Source organism: Rutidosis leptorrhynchoides, chromosome 5 (assembly GCF_046630445.1).
Source record: "Rutidosis leptorrhynchoides isolate AG116_Rl617_1_P2 chromosome 5, CSIRO_AGI_Rlap_v1, whole genome shotgun sequence".
In the NCBI taxonomy this organism is placed as follows: Eukaryota; Viridiplantae; Streptophyta; class Magnoliopsida; order Asterales; family Asteraceae; genus Rutidosis; species Rutidosis leptorrhynchoides.
Genome location: NC_092337.1, coordinates 360540486 through 360558984, shown reverse-complemented (window position 1 = coordinate 360558984; position 18499 = coordinate 360540486).

Here is an 18499-nt window from a genome sequence, read left to right as displayed (position 1 = left end):
TGTAAAGGTAGTTATTTCAGTCGAAAGAACGACGTCTAGATGACCATTTTAGAAAACATACTTCCACTTTGAGTTTAATCATAATTTTTGGATATAGTTTCATGTTCATAATAAAAATCATTTTCTCAGAATAACAACTTTAAAATCAAAGTTTATCATAGTTTTTAATTAACTAACCCAAAACAGCCCGCGGTGTTACTACGACGGCGTAAATCCGGTTTTACGGTGTTTTTCGTGTTTCCAGGTTTTAAATCATTAAGTTAGCATATCATATAGATATAGAACATGTGTTTAGTTGATTTTAAAAGTCAAGTTAGAAGGATTAACTTTTGTTTGCGAACAAGTTTAGAATTAACTAAACTATGTTCTAGTGATTACAAGTTTAAACCTTCGAATAAGATAGCTTTATATGTATGAATCGAATGATGTTATGAACATCATTACTACCTTAAGTTCCTTGGATAAACCTACTGGAAAAGAGAAAAATGGATCTAGCTTCAATGGATCCTTGGATGGCTCGAAGTTCTTGAAGCAGAATCATGACACGAAAACAAGTTCAAGTAAGATCATCACTTGAAATAAGATTGTTATAGTTATAGAAATTGAACCAAAGTTTGAATATGATTATTACCTTGTATTAGAATGATAACCTACTGTAAGAAACAAAGATTTCTTGAGGTTGGATGATCACCTTACAAGATTGGAAGTGAGCTAGCAAACTTGAAAGTATTCTTGATTTTATGAAACTAGAACTTTTGGAATTTATGAAGAACACTTAGAACTTGAAGATAGAACTTGAGAGAGATCAATTAGATGAAGAAAATTGAAGAATGAAAGTGTTTGTAGGTGTTTTTGGTCGTTGGTGTATGGATTAGATATAAAGGATATGTAATTTTGTTTTCATGTAAATAAGTCATGAATGATTACTCATATTTTTGTAATTTTATGAGATATTTCATGCTAGTTGCCAAATAATGGTTCCCACATGTGTTAGGTGACTCACATGGGCTGCTAAGAGCTGATCATTGGAGTGTATATACCAATAGTACATACATCTAAAAGCTGTGTATTGTACGAGTACGAATACGGGTGCATACGAGTAGAATTGTTGATGAAACTGAACGAGGATGTAATTGTAAGCATTCTTGTTAAGTAGAAGTATTTTGATAAGTGTATTGAAGTCTTTCAAAAGTGTATAAATACATATTAAAACACTACATGTATATACATTTTAACTGAGTCGTTAAGTCATCGTTAGTCGTTACATGTAAGTGTTGTTTTGAAACCTTTAGGTTAACGATCTTGTTAAATGTTGTTAACCCAATGTTTATAATATCAAATGAGATTTTAAATTATTATATTATCATGATATTATCATGTATGAATATCTCTTAATATGATATATATACATTAAATGTCTTTACAACGATAATCGTTACATATATGTCTCGTTTAAAAATCATTAAGTTAGTAGTCTTGTTTTTACATATGTAGTTCATTGTTAATATACTTAATGATATGTTTACTTATCATAGTATCATGTTAACTATATATATATCCATATATATGTCATCATATAGTTTTTACAAGTTTTAACGTTCGTGAATCACCGGTCAACTTGGGTGGTCAATTGTCTATATGAAACATATTTCAATTAATCAAGTCTTAACAAGTTTGATTGCTTAAAATGTTGGAAACATTTAATCATGTAAATATCAATCTCAATTAATATATATAAACATGGAAAAGTTTGGGTCACTACAGTACCTACCCGTTAAATAAATTTCGTCCCGAAATTTTAAGCTGTTGAAGGTGTTGACGAATCTTCTGGAAATAGATGCGGGTATTTCTTCTTCATCTGATCTTCACGCTCCCAGGTGAACTCGGGTCCTCTACGAGCATTCCATCGAACCTTAACAATTGGTATCTTGTTTTGCTTAAGTCTTTTAACCTCACGATCCATTATTTCGACGGGTTCTTCGATGAATTGAAGTTTTTCGTTGATTTGGATTTCATCTAACGGAATAGTGAGATCTTCTTTAGCAAAACATTTCTTTAAATTCGAGACGTGGAAAGTGTTATGTACAGCCGCGAGTTGTTGAGGTAACTCTAGTCGGTAAGCTACTGGTCCGATACGATCAATAATCTTGAATGGTCCAATATACCTTGGATTTAATTTCCCTCGTTTACCAAATCGAACAACGCCTTTCCAAGGTGCAACTTTAAGCATGACCATCTCTCCAATTTCAAATTCTATATCTTTTCTTTTAATGTCAGCGTAGCTCTTTTGTCGACTTTGGGCGGTTTTCAACCGTTGTTGAATTTGGATGATCTTCTCGGTAGTTTCTTGTATAATCTCCGGACCCGTAATCTGTCTATCCCCCACTTCACTCCAACAAATCGGAGATCTGCACTTTCTACCATAAAGTGCTTCAAATGGCGCCATCTCAATGCTTGAATGGTAGCTGTTGTTGTAGGAAAATTCTGCTAACGGTAGATGTCGATCCCAACTGTTTCCGAAATCAATAACACATGCTCGTAGCATGTCTTCAAGCGTTTGTATCGTCCTTTCGCTCTGCCTATCAGTTTGTGGATGATAGGCAGTACTCATGTCTAGACGAGTTCCTAATGCTTGCTGTAATGTCTGCCAGAATCTTGAAATAAATCTGCCATCCCTATCAGAGATAATAGAGATTGGTATTCCATGTCTGGAGATGACTTCCTTCAAATACAGTCGTGCTAACTTCTCCATCTTGTCATCTTCTCTTATTGGCAAGAAGTGTGCTGATTTGGTGAGACGGTCAACTATTACCCAAATAGTATCAAAACCACTCGCAGTCCTTGGCAATTTAGTGATGAAATCCATGGTAATGTTTTCCCATTTCCATTCTGGGATTTTGGGTTGTTGAAGTAGACCTGATGGTTTCTGATGCTCAGCTTTGACCTTAGAACACGTCAAACATTCTCCTACGTATTTAGCAACATCGGCTTTCATACCCGGCCACCAAAAATGTTTCTTGAGATCCTTGTACATCTTCCCCGTTCCAGGATGTATTGAGTATCTGGTTTTATGAGCTTCTCTAAGTACCATTTCTCTCATATCTCCAAATTTTGGTACCCAAATCCTTTCAGCCCTATACCGGGTTCCGTCTTCCCGAATATTAAGATGCTTCTCCGATCCTTTGGGTATTTCATCCTTTAAATTTCCCTCTTTTAAAACTCCTTGTTGCGCCTCCTTTATTTGAGTAGTAAGGTTATTATGAATCATTATATTCATAGATTTTACTCGAATGGGTTCTCTGTCCTTCCTGCTCAAGGCATCGGCTACCACATTTGCCTTCCCCGGGTGGTAACGAATCTCAAAGTCGTAATCATTCAATAATTCAATCCACCTACGCTGCCTCATATTCAGTTGTTTCTGATTAAATATGTGTTGAAGACTTTTGTGGTCGGTATATATAATAGTTTTGACCCCATATAAGTAGTGCCTCCAAGTCTTTAATGCAAAAACAACCGCGCCTAATTCCAAATCATGCGTCGTATAATTTTGTTCGTGAATCTTCAATTGTCTAGACGCATAAGCAATCACCTTCGTTCATTGCATTAATACACAACCGAGACCTTGCTTTGATGCATCACAATAAATCACAAAATCATCATTCCCTTCAGGCAATGACAATATAGGTGCCGTAGTTAGCTTTTTCTTCAATAACTGAAACGCTTTCTCTTGTTCATCATTCCATTCAAATTTCTTCCCTTTATGCGTTAATGCAGTCAAGGGTTTTGCTATTCTGGAAAAGTCTTGGATGAACCTTCTGTAGTAACCAGCTAGTCCTAAAAACTGGCGTATGTGTTTCGGAGTTTTCGGGGTTTCCCACTTTTCAACAGTTTCTATCTTTGCCGGATCCACCTTAATACCTTCTTTGTTCACTATGTGACCGAGGAATTGAACTTCTTCCAACCAAAATGCACACTTTGAAAACTTAGCGTACAATTCTTCCTTCCTCAATACTTCTAACACCTTTCTCAAATGTTCACCGTGTTCTTGGTCATTCTTTGAGTAAATAAGTATGTCATCAATGAAAACAATGACAAACTTGTCAAGGTATGGTCCACACACTCGGTTCATAAGGTCCATGAACACAGCTGGTGCATTAGTTAAACCAAACGGCATGACCATAAACTCGTAATGACCGTAACGTGTTCTGAAAGCAGTCTTTGGAATATCATCTTCTTTCACCCGCATTTGATGATACCCGGAACGTAAGTCAATCTTTGAATAAACAGACGATCCTTGTAGTTGATCAAATAAGTCATCGATTCTCGGTAGTGGGTAGCGGTTCTTGATGGTAAGTTTGTTCAACTCTCGGTAGTCGATACACAACCTGAATGTACCATCTTTCTTCTTGACAAACAAAACAGGAGCTCCCCACGGTGATGTGCTTGGTCAAATGAAACCACGCTCTAAAAGTTCTTGTAATTGGCTTTGTAGTTCTTTCATCTCGCTGGGTGCGAGTCTGTAAGGAGCACGAGCTATTGGTGCAGCTCCTGGTACAAGATCTATTTGAAATTCAACGGATCGATGTGGGGGTAATCCCGGTAATTCCTTCGGAAATACATCAGGAAATTCTTTTGCGACGGGAACATCATTGATGCTCTTTTCTTCAGTTTGTACTTTCTCGACGTGTGCTAGAACAGCATAGCAACCTTTTCTTATTAGTTTTTGTGCCTTCAAATTACTAATAAGATGTAGCTTCGTGTTGCCCTTTTCTCCGTACACCATTAAGGGTTTTCCTTTTTCTCGTATAATGCGAATTGCATTTTTGTAACAAACGATCTCCGCTTTCACTTCTTTCAACCAGTCCATACCGATTATCACATCAAAACTCCCTAACTCTACTGGTATCAAATCAATCTTAAATGTTTCGCTAACCAGTTTAATTTCTCGATTCCGACATATATTATCTGCTGAAATTAATTTACCATTTGCTAATTCGAGTAAAAATTTACTATCCAAAGGCGTCAATGGACAACTTAATTTAGCACAAAAATCTCTACTCATATAGCTTCTATCCGCACCCGAATCAAATAAAACGTAAGCAGATTTATTGTCAATAAGAAACGTACCCGTAACAAGCTCTGGGTCTTCCTGTGCCTCTGCCGCATTAATATTGAAAACTCTTCCACGGCCTTGTCCATTCGTGTTCTCCTGGTTCGGGCAATTTCTAATAATGTGGCCCGGTTTTCCACATTTATAACAAACTACATTGGCATAACTTGCTCCGACACTACTTGCTCCGCCATTACTCGTTCCGACACCATTTGTTCCTTTCGTTCTATTAACCCCTGGTCCGTAGACCTCACACTTCGTCGCGCTATGACCATTTCTTTTACACTTGTTGCAAAATTTGGTGCAGAACCCCGAGTGATTCTTTTCACACCTTTGGCATAGCTGCTTCTGATTGTTGTTGTTGTTGCGGTTATTATTGTTGTTGGGATGATTGTTGTAGTTGCTGTTGTTGTTGTTGTTGTTGGGCCATTTGTTGTAGTTGCGATTGATGTTGCGATTGTTGGGATAATTGTTGCGATTATTGTTGTAATTGCTGTTGTTGTTGTATTGGTGATTCTTATCACCGTTTTCCTCCCACTTTCTTTTGACTTGCTTCACATTGGCCTCTTCAGCAGTCTGTTCTTTAATTCTTTCTTCAATTTGGTTCATGAGTTTGTCAGCCATTCTACATGCCTGTTGTATGGAGGCGGGCTCGTGTGAACTTATATCTTCTTGGATTCTTTCCGGTAATCCTTTCACAAACGCGTCGATCTTCTCTTCCTCATCTTCGAATGCTCCCGGACACAATAGGCACAATTCTGTGAATCGTCTTTCGTACGTGGTAATATCAAATCCTTGGGTTCGTAACCCTCTAAGTTCTGTCTTGAGCTTATTGACCTCGGTTCTGGGACGGTACTTCTCGTTCATCAAGTGCTTGAATGCTGACCACGGTAGTGCGTACGCATCGTCTTGTCCCACTTGCTCTAGATAGGTATTCCACCATGTTAACACATAACCTGTGAAGGTATGCGTAGCGTACTTTACTTTGTCCTCTTCAGTACACTTACTTATGGCAAACACCGATTCGACCTTCTCGGTCCACCGTTTCAATCCGATCGGTCCTTCGGTTCCATCAAATTCCAAAGGTTTGCAGGCAGTGAATTCTTTGTAGGTGCATCCTACACGATTTCCTGTACTGCTAGATCCAAGGTTATTGTTGGTATGTAGCGCAGCCTGTACTGCGGCAATGTTTGAAGCTAGAAAAGTACGGAATTCCTCTTCATTCATATTCACGGTGTGTCGAGTAGTCGGTGCCATTTCCTTCAAAATAGTTAAATGGAACAAGTTAATCATACAGAATATTAAGAGTAGTTAATAGTATTTCGTAGCATAATATGAACTCATTTATAAAAGCTTTTTCTTCATATTAGCGTTTTATAAGTTTAAATTCGGGTAGTACCTACCCGTTAAGTTCATACTTAGTAGCTAATATACAATTCAACTACTACAATTCTATATGAAAAACTGATTATAATAATATTTCGCGTTCAAACTTTTATACAATATTTTACAAACTTACAATACCGCTTATTTTACATAAAGCATGAAATATAGCACACAATAACTTTGATACAAGATAGTTGTGAAGATAATTCTAGCTAGTACACAAGTCGTTCAGCAAAGGCAATAAAGACACGTAATTCATACGTCCAGAAACAAGTCATGCATTCTGGTTTTACTAGGACTACTTCCCATCCTTGGTCTTGTGCAACATAACCGTTATGGCCATTGATAAGACAGCGTGTTGTAACGTTGATAAGGCTAAAAAGGAACATATATTTCATAGCAAAATCCCCCAAGAAAGACAAGATTTTAGTTGCAATTGTTCCATTTTCAAGTAATATTCGTTTATTTTAAATAAGTGCGAAGACAAAAGGCGAAAACGACGAATAGAAGACACAAAGGTCCAAAAAGCTCAAAAGTACAAGATACAATCAAAAAGGTTCAAATTATTGATGAGGAACGTCTAAAAATGACAAGAGTACAAGTTACAAAACGCAAAGTACAAAATATAAAATTGTACGCAAGGACGTTCGAAAATCCGGAACCGGGACCAGAGTCAACTCTCAACGCTCGACGCAACGGTGTAAAAATTACGAGTCAACTATGCACAAGAATAAAATATAATATTTAAATAATTCATAATAAGAATAATATTAAATAATAAAAAGTTGTTAATTGAGCATAGTTCAGGGGTCATAAGTGAAAATTCAATTTCTAAATTCGCCTATAAAAGGCTTTGTAATCGTAATGTAAAAACACACCTTTTTCTATCTTTTTCTTATTTATCAATATCAATTATCAATATCTATATTCTATATCTCTATCATAATGTTAACTTAATAAGATATAACAATAATCTTAATTTTAATTTTAAATTATGATAATAATAAGATTTATGATAGAGATCGTTTGAGTGTGTAAGTCAAAATTCTGTCCGTGTAACGCTACGCTATTTTTAATCATTGTAAGTTATGTTCAACCTTTTTACATTAATGTATCGTAACTAAGTTATTATTATGCTTATTTGAGCCGAAGTAATCGTGATGTTGGGCTAAAATATTAAGAAGGGGTTATTGAACTTTGGACCATAATTAAGGTTTGGGCAAAAGACCGACACTTGTGGAAATTGAACTATTGACTATTAATAGATGGGGGGTATTGTCTAATTGAGTGACAACTCATTGGAGTCTGTCGAACCTATCTTCAAATTAATTAACCTAATAATTAATAATGATTATGGTTGTCCTATTTAGTGATGTTCATATGGAATCTGTTATAATCATTTAATTAATCAATTGGGTTGGGTAATTGATTATTCATTCTGATCAAGTGGATGAATTAATATTCATAAACTAATTAAAACAGGGGTGGATTACATACAGTGATAACTGGTGTAATTGTTGACAGAAGTGATAACTGCGTCACAGTTTAAATCCTTAATCAGTTGGAATATTTGACTTCGGGTATAAGGGTAATTTGACGAGGATACTCGCACTTTATTTTTATGACCGATGGACTATTATGGACAAAAACCAGATAGACGTATCAAATAAACCAGGACAAAGGACAATTAACCCATGGTAATAAATTAAAATCAACATGTCAAACATCATGATTACGGAAGTTTAAATAAGCATAATTCTTTTATTATATTTCTCATCGTATCTTTATTTACTGTCATTTTATTACTCGCAATTTTATTTACTGTCATTTTATTTATTGTCATTATTTTACGCACTTTAATTATCGTCATTTATCTTTACGCTTAAAATATAGAATCGACAAACCGATCATTAAACGGTAAAATCCCCCTTTTATAATAATATTACTACTTATATAATTATATATATTTTGTATAAATATAGTTAAAAATATAGTAAGTATCACCAGCTCCCTGTGGAACGAACCGGACTTACTAAAAACTACACTACTCTACGATTAGGTACACTGCCTATAGTGTTGTAGCAAAGTTTAGGTATATCCCATCCGTAAATTAATAAAACTTGTGTCATATTTTGTAGTATTTTGTATTAAAAATAATACTATTTCGTACCCTCACGCTACATCATCAAGTTTTTGGCGCCGCTGCCGGGGAGCGCTAAAACGCTATATTTTTAATTATAATAATATTGAAATAGAATATAATAATATAATAATATTGAAATAGAATATAATAATATAATAATATTTTAGAATATATTTTGAATCGTAAAAGTTTTAAAAAGTCGTATTTATTAAATACTTCAGGGGTATATTATGTAAATTGTAATTAATAATTTCTATCATGTCGCTTTCATGTGAATAGTAAATTAATTAATTTCTTTTCATTTACTATTAATGAATAGTAAATGAATTAAAAAAAAGTTTTGAAAAAAAAATAATAATTATAAAAAAAAAAGTATTAATTTGTAAAAAAAAATTATTTTTAAAAAAAAAAAAAAATTGTAAAAAAAAAAACATTTTTTTTTTAGAAAAAAAAATTCGTTTTTAAAAAAAAAAACGTAAAAAAAAAAAAAAAAAAAACTTAAAAAAAAAAAAAACAAAAACGTAAAAAAAAAAAAAAAAAACGTAAAAAAAAAAAAATTATTAAAAAAAATATATATATTTTTAAGATTTTGTCTATAAAAAAAAATTGTTTTTTTTAGTTTTATTACCTTTAGATTTTTAGACTATAGTCGCAACTTTTAGTATTAAGTTTAGTTTTGCCATATTTATTTTTACTTCTAGAATTTTTAGGCTTTGCCGTAAAATCCCTTAAGTGCTTATTCCTTAGATTAAGTTTTAGGTGCTTTAGAATTTTACGACGCCGTATTTCGCACTACTTTCTTATTTTTATTTTTCGACGCCTATTTTTCGACCTTTTTATTTTTCGACCTTTTTCGACGCGCAATCTTTTTCTTTCTTATTTCTCGCCATTCTAGTTTTTAGGACTTAGATTTTTTTCTACTTCTTCTCTAAATTTCTTAAAATTACGAAAATTTATTTTAAGTGGTTAAATTGATAGACATCAAAATTTTCTGGTTCGTAGTAATAGTTGGATTTGTACGTGGACCGGGTTATTGGAGCCAAACAGTACTCAATTATATTGAGACTAAACGAATCCTGCCCCTCTGCTGCATCTTTTGGCTATTCGAAACGTGGGCAAAATCAGAAAAGTCTATTGATTGGACAACTTATATAAGTTTTTCTTATTTTTATAACTAATAGGATATTCTGTGAATGCACCGAGCAAAACGTTCACCACCTTTCATACGTTCACCACCTGTAACTCGATCAAGACATCTAGCAAATATTGTCGCCGTTGATTTTTCTTTAGAATCGTCATCTAGTCGAACAAGAACTCCAACTCAAATTTCCGATAATCCATCTTTTGAACCCGACTTCACAATTAAGAACCCGGAGCATATTCAAGGACAATTCCAAGATCCTGAACCACTAATTATTCCTCCTGAGCCACAAACCATTAAATCAGAATCCTCTAGTGATTCGTATTCAACAAATTCAATTATGGAAGTAACGGAACCTCTAAGTATGGAAGATCGAATGAGAGCCACACGCACGGGCCAAGGTCACGCCATTATTAAGCCAGAAGTTAATGCGCCAGATTATGAAATCAAAGGACAAATTCTACACATGGTAACTAACCAATGCCAATTCAGTGGTGCACCGAATGAAGATCCTAACGAACACCTTCGTACGTTTAAAAGAATTTCTACACTATTCAAAATCCGAGAAGTGGAAGATGAGCAGATCTATCTCATGTTGTTTCCCTGGACTTTAAAGGGAGAAGCCAAAGATTGGTTAGAATCGTTACCTGAAGGGGCGATTGACACATGGGATGTTTTAGTTGAAAAATTTCTTAAACAATTCTTTCCGGCATCCAAAGCCGTGAGACTTCAAGGAGAAATTGTTACGTTCGCGCAAAAGCCAAATGAAACTCTATATGAGGCGTGGACAAGATTTGGAAAGTTGTTGAGAGGATGTCCTCAACACGGTTTAGACACTTATCAAATAGTACAAATATTCTACCAAGGTGTCAACGTTGCTACACGAAAAGACATCGACATAACAGCTGGTGGTTCCATTATGAAGAAAACCGCAACTGAAGCTTACAAAATTATTGATAACACAGCCTCCCACTCTCATGAGTGGCATCAAGAAAAAGATATTTTTCGTTCATCTAAAGCGGCTAGAGCCGATTCTAGCCATGACTTTGATTCCGTTTCCGCAAAAATAGATGCTTTCAAAAGACGAATGGAAAAGATGAATAAATATATTCACGCAATACGAATCAGTTGTGAGCAATGCGGTGGACCACACTTAATGAAAGACTGTCACATTGAACAAACGATGGAACAACGTGAGAATGTTGTCTACATGAACCAAAGGCTGGAAAATAGTTATCAGAATAATTATCAACCGCCAAGGCCAAACTTCAATCGAAATCAAAACATTCATTACAATCCAAAAGGACCCGACAATAACTCGTATAACCAACAAGGTCCGAATAACCAACCAACTCAAAACAACACTTTCAATCAACAAAGACCTGGCTTGTATAAACCACCACAACAAACCGACGAGAAGAAGTCAAATCTGGAAGAAGTGGTATTTAAGCTAGTTGAATCTCAAACACAATTTATTGAAACTCAAACCCAAACGAATGAGAGGTTTGAGCAGTCATTTAGAACTCAACAAGCTTCCATTTTGAATCTAGAAAAACAAGTAGGTACTCTTGTTAGATTGATGAGTGAAAGGGAACAAGGAAAGCTACCGAGTAATAATGAAGTAAATCCTCGGAATGAAAATGTTAACATGATATCAACAAATTCTGAAAAACCAATACCAGAAGATGGGAAAGTTTTAGATGTAAGTAACAATGAAGAAGTTACACCACCACCACCACCCGAGTATGTAAAGCCAGTGGTGGCACCATACAGACCACCCATCCCGTTTCCAAGAAAAGGAGTTGAGTATGAGCAAGTAATAGGTAATAAAGTTTGTGATACCTCTGGAAAGAAGAAGAAGAATAAAAAAGTGCAAGAAACAAAAACAGTAGAAGTAAACCCAGTGAAGACAGTTCCACCAAATCCTCCACCTAGGGTAGGTGATCCGGGTGAATTTATTGTTCCTTGTCTACTTAGTGACTGTGTCATGTATGATGCACTAGCAGATTTAGGTTCAAGTGTGAGTGTTATGCCTCTTTCATTATATAAGAGATTAGGTGTAGGTGAGTTAACTCCAACGGATATGAGTGTTCGACTCCTTGATCAAACCATTAAGCACCCAGTTGGAATTGCTGACAACCTACCCGTTCAAGTAGGTAATTTAACCTTTCTAGTCGAATTCATTGTCATTGACATAGAAGAGGACTCAAACGTTCCTCTAATTTTAGGTCGACCATTCTTAGTGTCCACCGGGGCGTTATTTGATGTAAGAAAGGGTAGAATGACACTTAGTAATGATGAGAAATCGATCACCTTTATGATTCGAAAGTCTAAATATCCACAAACCAAAACCGTTGAACCGACAAAAATGATTGGTAAGAACCATGTTGTTTTACCAACTCCAACGGTAATGCTTAACAATAATAGAACGCCTAAGTGTGGGGAAAATGAAGTAACACCTAATGATGACTTGATAATAAAGAACCCCATAGTTGATACAAAATTAAATAACCCCGTTATTAACAGTTCAATGAAGAAACTTTTTAAACGGGTTATTGATGCTAAAAGTAAGGGAAACTTTAGGTTATATAACCGGTTAGTATCCAATCTGTCGCCTAAAGAAAAGGCGAAGCTAGTTGAATTTGTGGATATTACGGAAAAAGCTGGTCACTGGCTTAAAGCAAAAGTCACAGATATGCAAGTTGATTATGGTCCAAGAGAAATTGACGATGAAGTTAATCACAATTTCGACACCACATCTACCTAAGTGTGAGGAGATTCAAATATTCTAAAAAGAAAATGCTGTTTGGAGTTAGTTGTTCTGTTCTCGTGTAGTTCCGAGAATGGAATTCGATTGGTCTTTTCCGCTAGCAGACACTAAAGAACTAGTTTTCTCCCCCCATTCTGAATTTTTTTTGTTTTTTAGGTTTTATATGAAATTAATATGTTTTCTTTTTAAGTTTTGTGTGAATTTAAAAACAAAAATTTACTTTATTTCATTAAGTTGAAAAAAAATGATTTCTAAAATTCGTCGTGAGTTGAAGACTAGGCCGTTGAGCCGAAATTACTTTACCCGAGGGCGGGGCGAAAAATTTTTTCATCATTATTTTTAATTTTATTGATTTAAAGTATGCCAAAAAAAAATATATTTGATTTTATAAATTTTTGAACGTGGGGTAATATACCCAACTTTAAAAATATGTATATATGTTCGTATTTTATCATGTAAACAACAGGGTAAAACAACGCACTTTCAAAGACTAACATTAAGTTCAGCAAAAGGTACTGATTTTGACGACAAGATGCAAAACAACAAATGTGATATAATAAATGAAGGAATGAACGATGAGGCGCGCCATCTATCATTCGACGAGCTTTGTAATTACAAACTGGGTATTTTTAATCACTTTTCTACACTAATCACCCTCATGAATTAATAATTATAGTCTGATTTCATGCAAATGAGGGCATTGCATGATCTCAAGTGTGGGGAAGGGTTATAAATTCTCTCGAGTTTATACTTGGCTTATTTTCTAAATATTATGAAAATTTTAAAATTTTTTAACTAAATGAATTCAAAATCATGTTTATACATATTTATGAACGATAAAACTAGGTGTTAATGCCGAAATTATCGTTACCTCGGAAAGGACATAAATTGAGAAACAACCTAAAATGCTTGAATTCATTTAAAATGGAATAAAGGAGAATAAAAAGGCAAAGAAAGAAACTAAGTGTGGGGAGAATGTACCAAGTTATTCAATTAAAAATTATCTATCACATATCTTTGTACAAGATTATTGCAGGTACTTTTGTTTTGGATGATACTAATCAGTTTTACCCGGTTTACTGTAATATATTTGAAAGAAAGATGGATCTACACGATGAATCAATTCCATCATTAAAAGGAAGTAAAGTCTTCCGAAAAAGACACGCGCTTCTTGATTTAGGTCAAGAAGTTGTCGTCCAGACCAGCTGTAGGTTGACGAAAAATCTAGAAAAGTCATCTCTAAAATTAGCAGGAAATCCACGGACCTCAGCATCAAACAGGGTCGCCAAGTGGTCAGATTTATCCTAACCATGAGAAGGATTTATCTCGTACAATGGGGAGGCACCGTGCAAATTAGCTTGATAAGACTAATGAATCAGATCCCCAGAAAGGATAATCTCCTTAAAGATTAAAAATCAGCTTTTAAGACTGATATTACTCAATCCTTGAGATTGACCTTAAAGATTGAGAATTCAAACTCATGGAATTCAATGATATCTAAACTCGAGCTTGAACGAGAAAATATTTTGATCAAAAATACAAACCGATTTGTTTTCTGAAAACCCATTTTCAATGCGTTCATTACCATTGAACGTAAAATTCTAGGAATTCACCTGGAATTCATTAGGTCACCTGAACCAAATCGGGTGTCAACCGTAAGAACGGTGGTTGCATAGCATGGTCGGAGACAGGACCTTGTGCCAGACCGAAAAATCATAGGATGATCTTTACTATCGCTCCTACCAAGGATAGTTCTAGCATCCGACACGTTAAAAGACCATAATCATCTGCATGTCACGGGACATTGCCTTAACAGTTTCTTGTTCATCGCTTTCCTTTACAACCGGACGGTAGTTTACCGAAAGATAATATACGGAACAAGTAAACTGGATGTGTACTTTCCGATACCGGGATAGCAGTGGATTACACGAACCTAAAAGTTTTAGCCAAAATATTGATCCACAAATATATTTTGCAACACCGATGATGGATCAAATCAGAAAACTTGTCTAGGGTAAAATCTAGCTTGAATTTTCAAAAGATCAAATGTTTTCATAAAGATCCAATTTCCTTAAAGGATCTAAATTTTTATAGTCATGTGGGACTGTAAACCGCCTTTCAAATGTGCACTTTGCTTTGGAAACCGAAAGTAAATCGGCTATTTGATTGCAAGTGTCGTTGTCCTAAACCCAAGGCAACTGTGGATGACACACCCACCTTTAACCATATCGTTACTATCATTGTTTATACCGCTCTATCAAAATCACTGATGTACAAAGTGTGAAGAATAAAGAAGTGATTCGTGTGATGTATTATATTATTTCAAGACTGTATTGCTTGAGGACAAGCAACGCTCAAGTGTGGGGATATTGATAAGGCTAAAAAGGAACATATATTTCATAGCAAAATCCCCCAAGAAAGACAAGATTTTAGTTGCAATTGTTCCATTTTCAAGTAATATTCGTTTATTTTAAATAAGTGCGAAGACAAAAGGCGAAAACGACGAATTGAAGACACAAAGGTCCAAAAAGCTCAAAAGTACAAGATACAATCAAAAAGGTTCAAATTATTGATGAGGAACGTCTAAAAATGACAAGAGTACAAGTTACAAAACGCAAAGTACAAAATATAAAATTGTACGCAAGGACGTTCGAAAATCCGGAACCGGGACCAGAGTCAACTCTCAACGCTCGACGCAACGGTGTAAAAATTACGAGTCAACTATGCACAAGAATAAAATATAATATTTAAATAATTCATAATAAGAATAATATTAAATAATAAAAAGTTGTTAATTGAGCATAGTTCAGGGGTCATAAGTGAAAATTCAATTTCTAAATTCGCCTATAAAAGGCTTTGTAATCGTAATGTAAAAACACACCTTTTTCTATCTTTTTCTTATTTATCATTATCAATTATCAATATCTATATTCTATATCTCTATCATAATGTTAACTTAATAAGATATAACAATAATCTTAATTTTAATTTTAAATTATGATAATAATAAGATTTATGATAGAGATCGTTTGAGTGTGTAAGTCGAAATTCTGTCCGTGTAACGCTACGCTATTTTTAATCATTGTAAGTTATGTTCAACCTTTTTACATTAATGTATCGTAACTAAGTTATTATTATGCTTATTTGAGCCGAAGTAATCGTGATGTTGGGCTAAAATATTAAGAAGGGGTTATTGAACTTTGGACCATAATTAAGGTTTGGGCAAAAGACCGACACTTGTGGAAATTGAACTATTGACTATTAATAGATGGGGGGTATTGTCTAATTGAGTGACAACTCATTGGAGTCTGTCGAACCTATCTTCAAATTAATTAACCTAATAATTAATAATGATTATGGTTGTCCTATTTAGTGATGTTCATATGGAATCTGTTATAATCATTTAATTAATCAATTGGGTTGGGTAATTGATTATTCATTCTGATCAAGTGGATGAATTAATATTCATAAACTAATTAAAACAGGGGTGGATTACATATAGTGATAACTGGTGTAATTGTTGACAGAAGTGATAACTGCGTCACAGTTTAAATCCTTAATCAGTTGGAATATTTGACTTCGGGTATAAGGGTAATTTGACGAGGATACTCGCACTTTATTTTTATGACCGATGGACTATTATGGACAAAAACCAGATAGACGTATCAAATAAACCAGGACAAAGGACAATTAACCCATGGTAATAAATTAAAATCAACACGTCAAACATCATGATTACGGAAGTTTAAATAAGCATAATTCTTTTATTATATTTCTCATCGTATCTTTATTTACTGTCATTTTATCACTCGCAATTTTATTTACTGTCATTTTATTTATTGTCATTATTTTACGCACTTTAATTATCGTCATTTATCTTTACGCTTAAAATATAGAATCGACAAACCGGTCATTAAACGGAAAAACCCCCCTTTTATAATAATATTACTACTTATATAATTATATATATTTTGTATAAATATAGTTAAAAATATAGTAAGTATCACCAGCTCCCTGTGGAACGAACCGGACTTACTAAAAACTACACTACTCTACGATTAGGTACACTGCCTATAGTGTTGTAGCAAGGTTTAGGTATATCCCATCCGTAAATTAATAAAACTTGTGTCATATTTTGTAGTATTTTGTATTAAAAATAATACTATTTCGTACCCTCACGCTACATCATCAAACGTCGTCAAAGGGACGAGGGTTACGTAATGTCCAACAGTCCCGTAATAATCTAAAAACCTCATTTCTTACCCCAATTACCGACTCCGTCACTTGTGGAAACGTTTTGTTTAATAGTTGTAGCCCGATGTTCTTGTTCTCACTTTGGTGAGAAGCGAACATTACTAATCCGTAAGCATAACATGCTTCTTTATGTTGCATGTTAGCCGCTTTTTCTAAATCACGAAGTCCAATATTCGGATATATTGAGTCAAAATAATTTCTTAACCCGTTGCGTAAAATAGCATTTGGGTTCCCCGCAATATATGCGTCAAAGTAAACACATCGTAACTTATGGGTTTCCCAATGTGATATCCCCCATCTTTCAAACGAAAGTCTCTTATAAACCAAGACATTCTTGGAACGTTCTTCGAATGTCTTACAAACTGATCTCGCCTTAAATAGTTGTGTCGAGGAATTCTGGCCGACTCTAGACAAGATTTCATCAATCATATCTCCAGGTAGGTCTCTTAAAATATTGGGTTGTCTATCCATTTTGTGTTTTTAAACTGTAAAATAGACAAGAGTTAGATTCATAAAAAAATACTTATTAATACAAGCAATTTTTACATATATCATAAAGCATAAGAACATTATATTACATATATTACACCACACGAATACAACTATCTTATTCCGACTCGCTCGTTTCTTCTTCTTCGTTTTTGGTTCGTTTTGCCAAGTTTCTAGGGATATATGATGTTCCCCTAATACGAGCCGTCGTTGTCCACATTGGTTTAGAAAAACCTGGTGGTTTAGAGGTTCCCGGGTCATTGTTACAACTTAAGGACTTCGGGCGTTGACGATAAAGTTCATCGGGGTTGGAATTAGATTTCTCTATTTTTATGCCCTTTCCCTTATTATTTTCTTTTGCCTTTTTAAATTCAGTTGGGGTAATTTCTATAACATCATCGGAATTCTCGTCGGAATCCGATTCATCGGAGAATTGGTAATCCTCCCAATATTTTGCTTCCTTGACGGAAACACCATTGACCATAATTAACCTTGGTCGGTTGGTTGAGGATTTTCTTTTACTTAACCGTTTTATTATTTCCCCCACCGGTTCTATTTCTTCATCCGGTTCCGATTCTTCTTCCGGTTCCGATTCTTCTTCCGGTTCCGACTCTTCTTCCGGTTCCTCTTCGGGAACTTGTGAATCAGTCCACGAATCATTTCAATTTACATTTGACTCTTCATTATTATTAGGTGAGTCAATGGGACTTGTTCTAGAGGTAGACATCTATCACATAATATCAAACGCGTTAAGAGATTAATATATCACATAATATTCACATGTTAAAAATATATAGTTTCCAACAAAATTTGTTAAGCAATCATTTTTCAAGTAAACACGGTCGAAGTCCAGACTCACTAATGCATCCTAACAAACTCGATAAGACACACTAATGAAAAATTCTGGTTCTCTAAGACCAACGCTCGAATACCAACTGAAATGTCCCGTTCTTATTGATTAAAAACGTTCCATATTAATTGATTTCGTTGCGAGGTTTTGACCTCTATATGAGACGTTTTTCAAAGACTGCATTCATTTTTAAAACAAACCATAACCTTTATTTCATAAATAAAGGTTTAAAAAGCTTTACGTAGATTATCAAATAATGATAATCTAAAATATCCTGTTTACACACGACCATTACATAATGGTTTACAATACAAATATGTTACATCGAAATCAGTTTCTTGAATGCAGTTTTTACA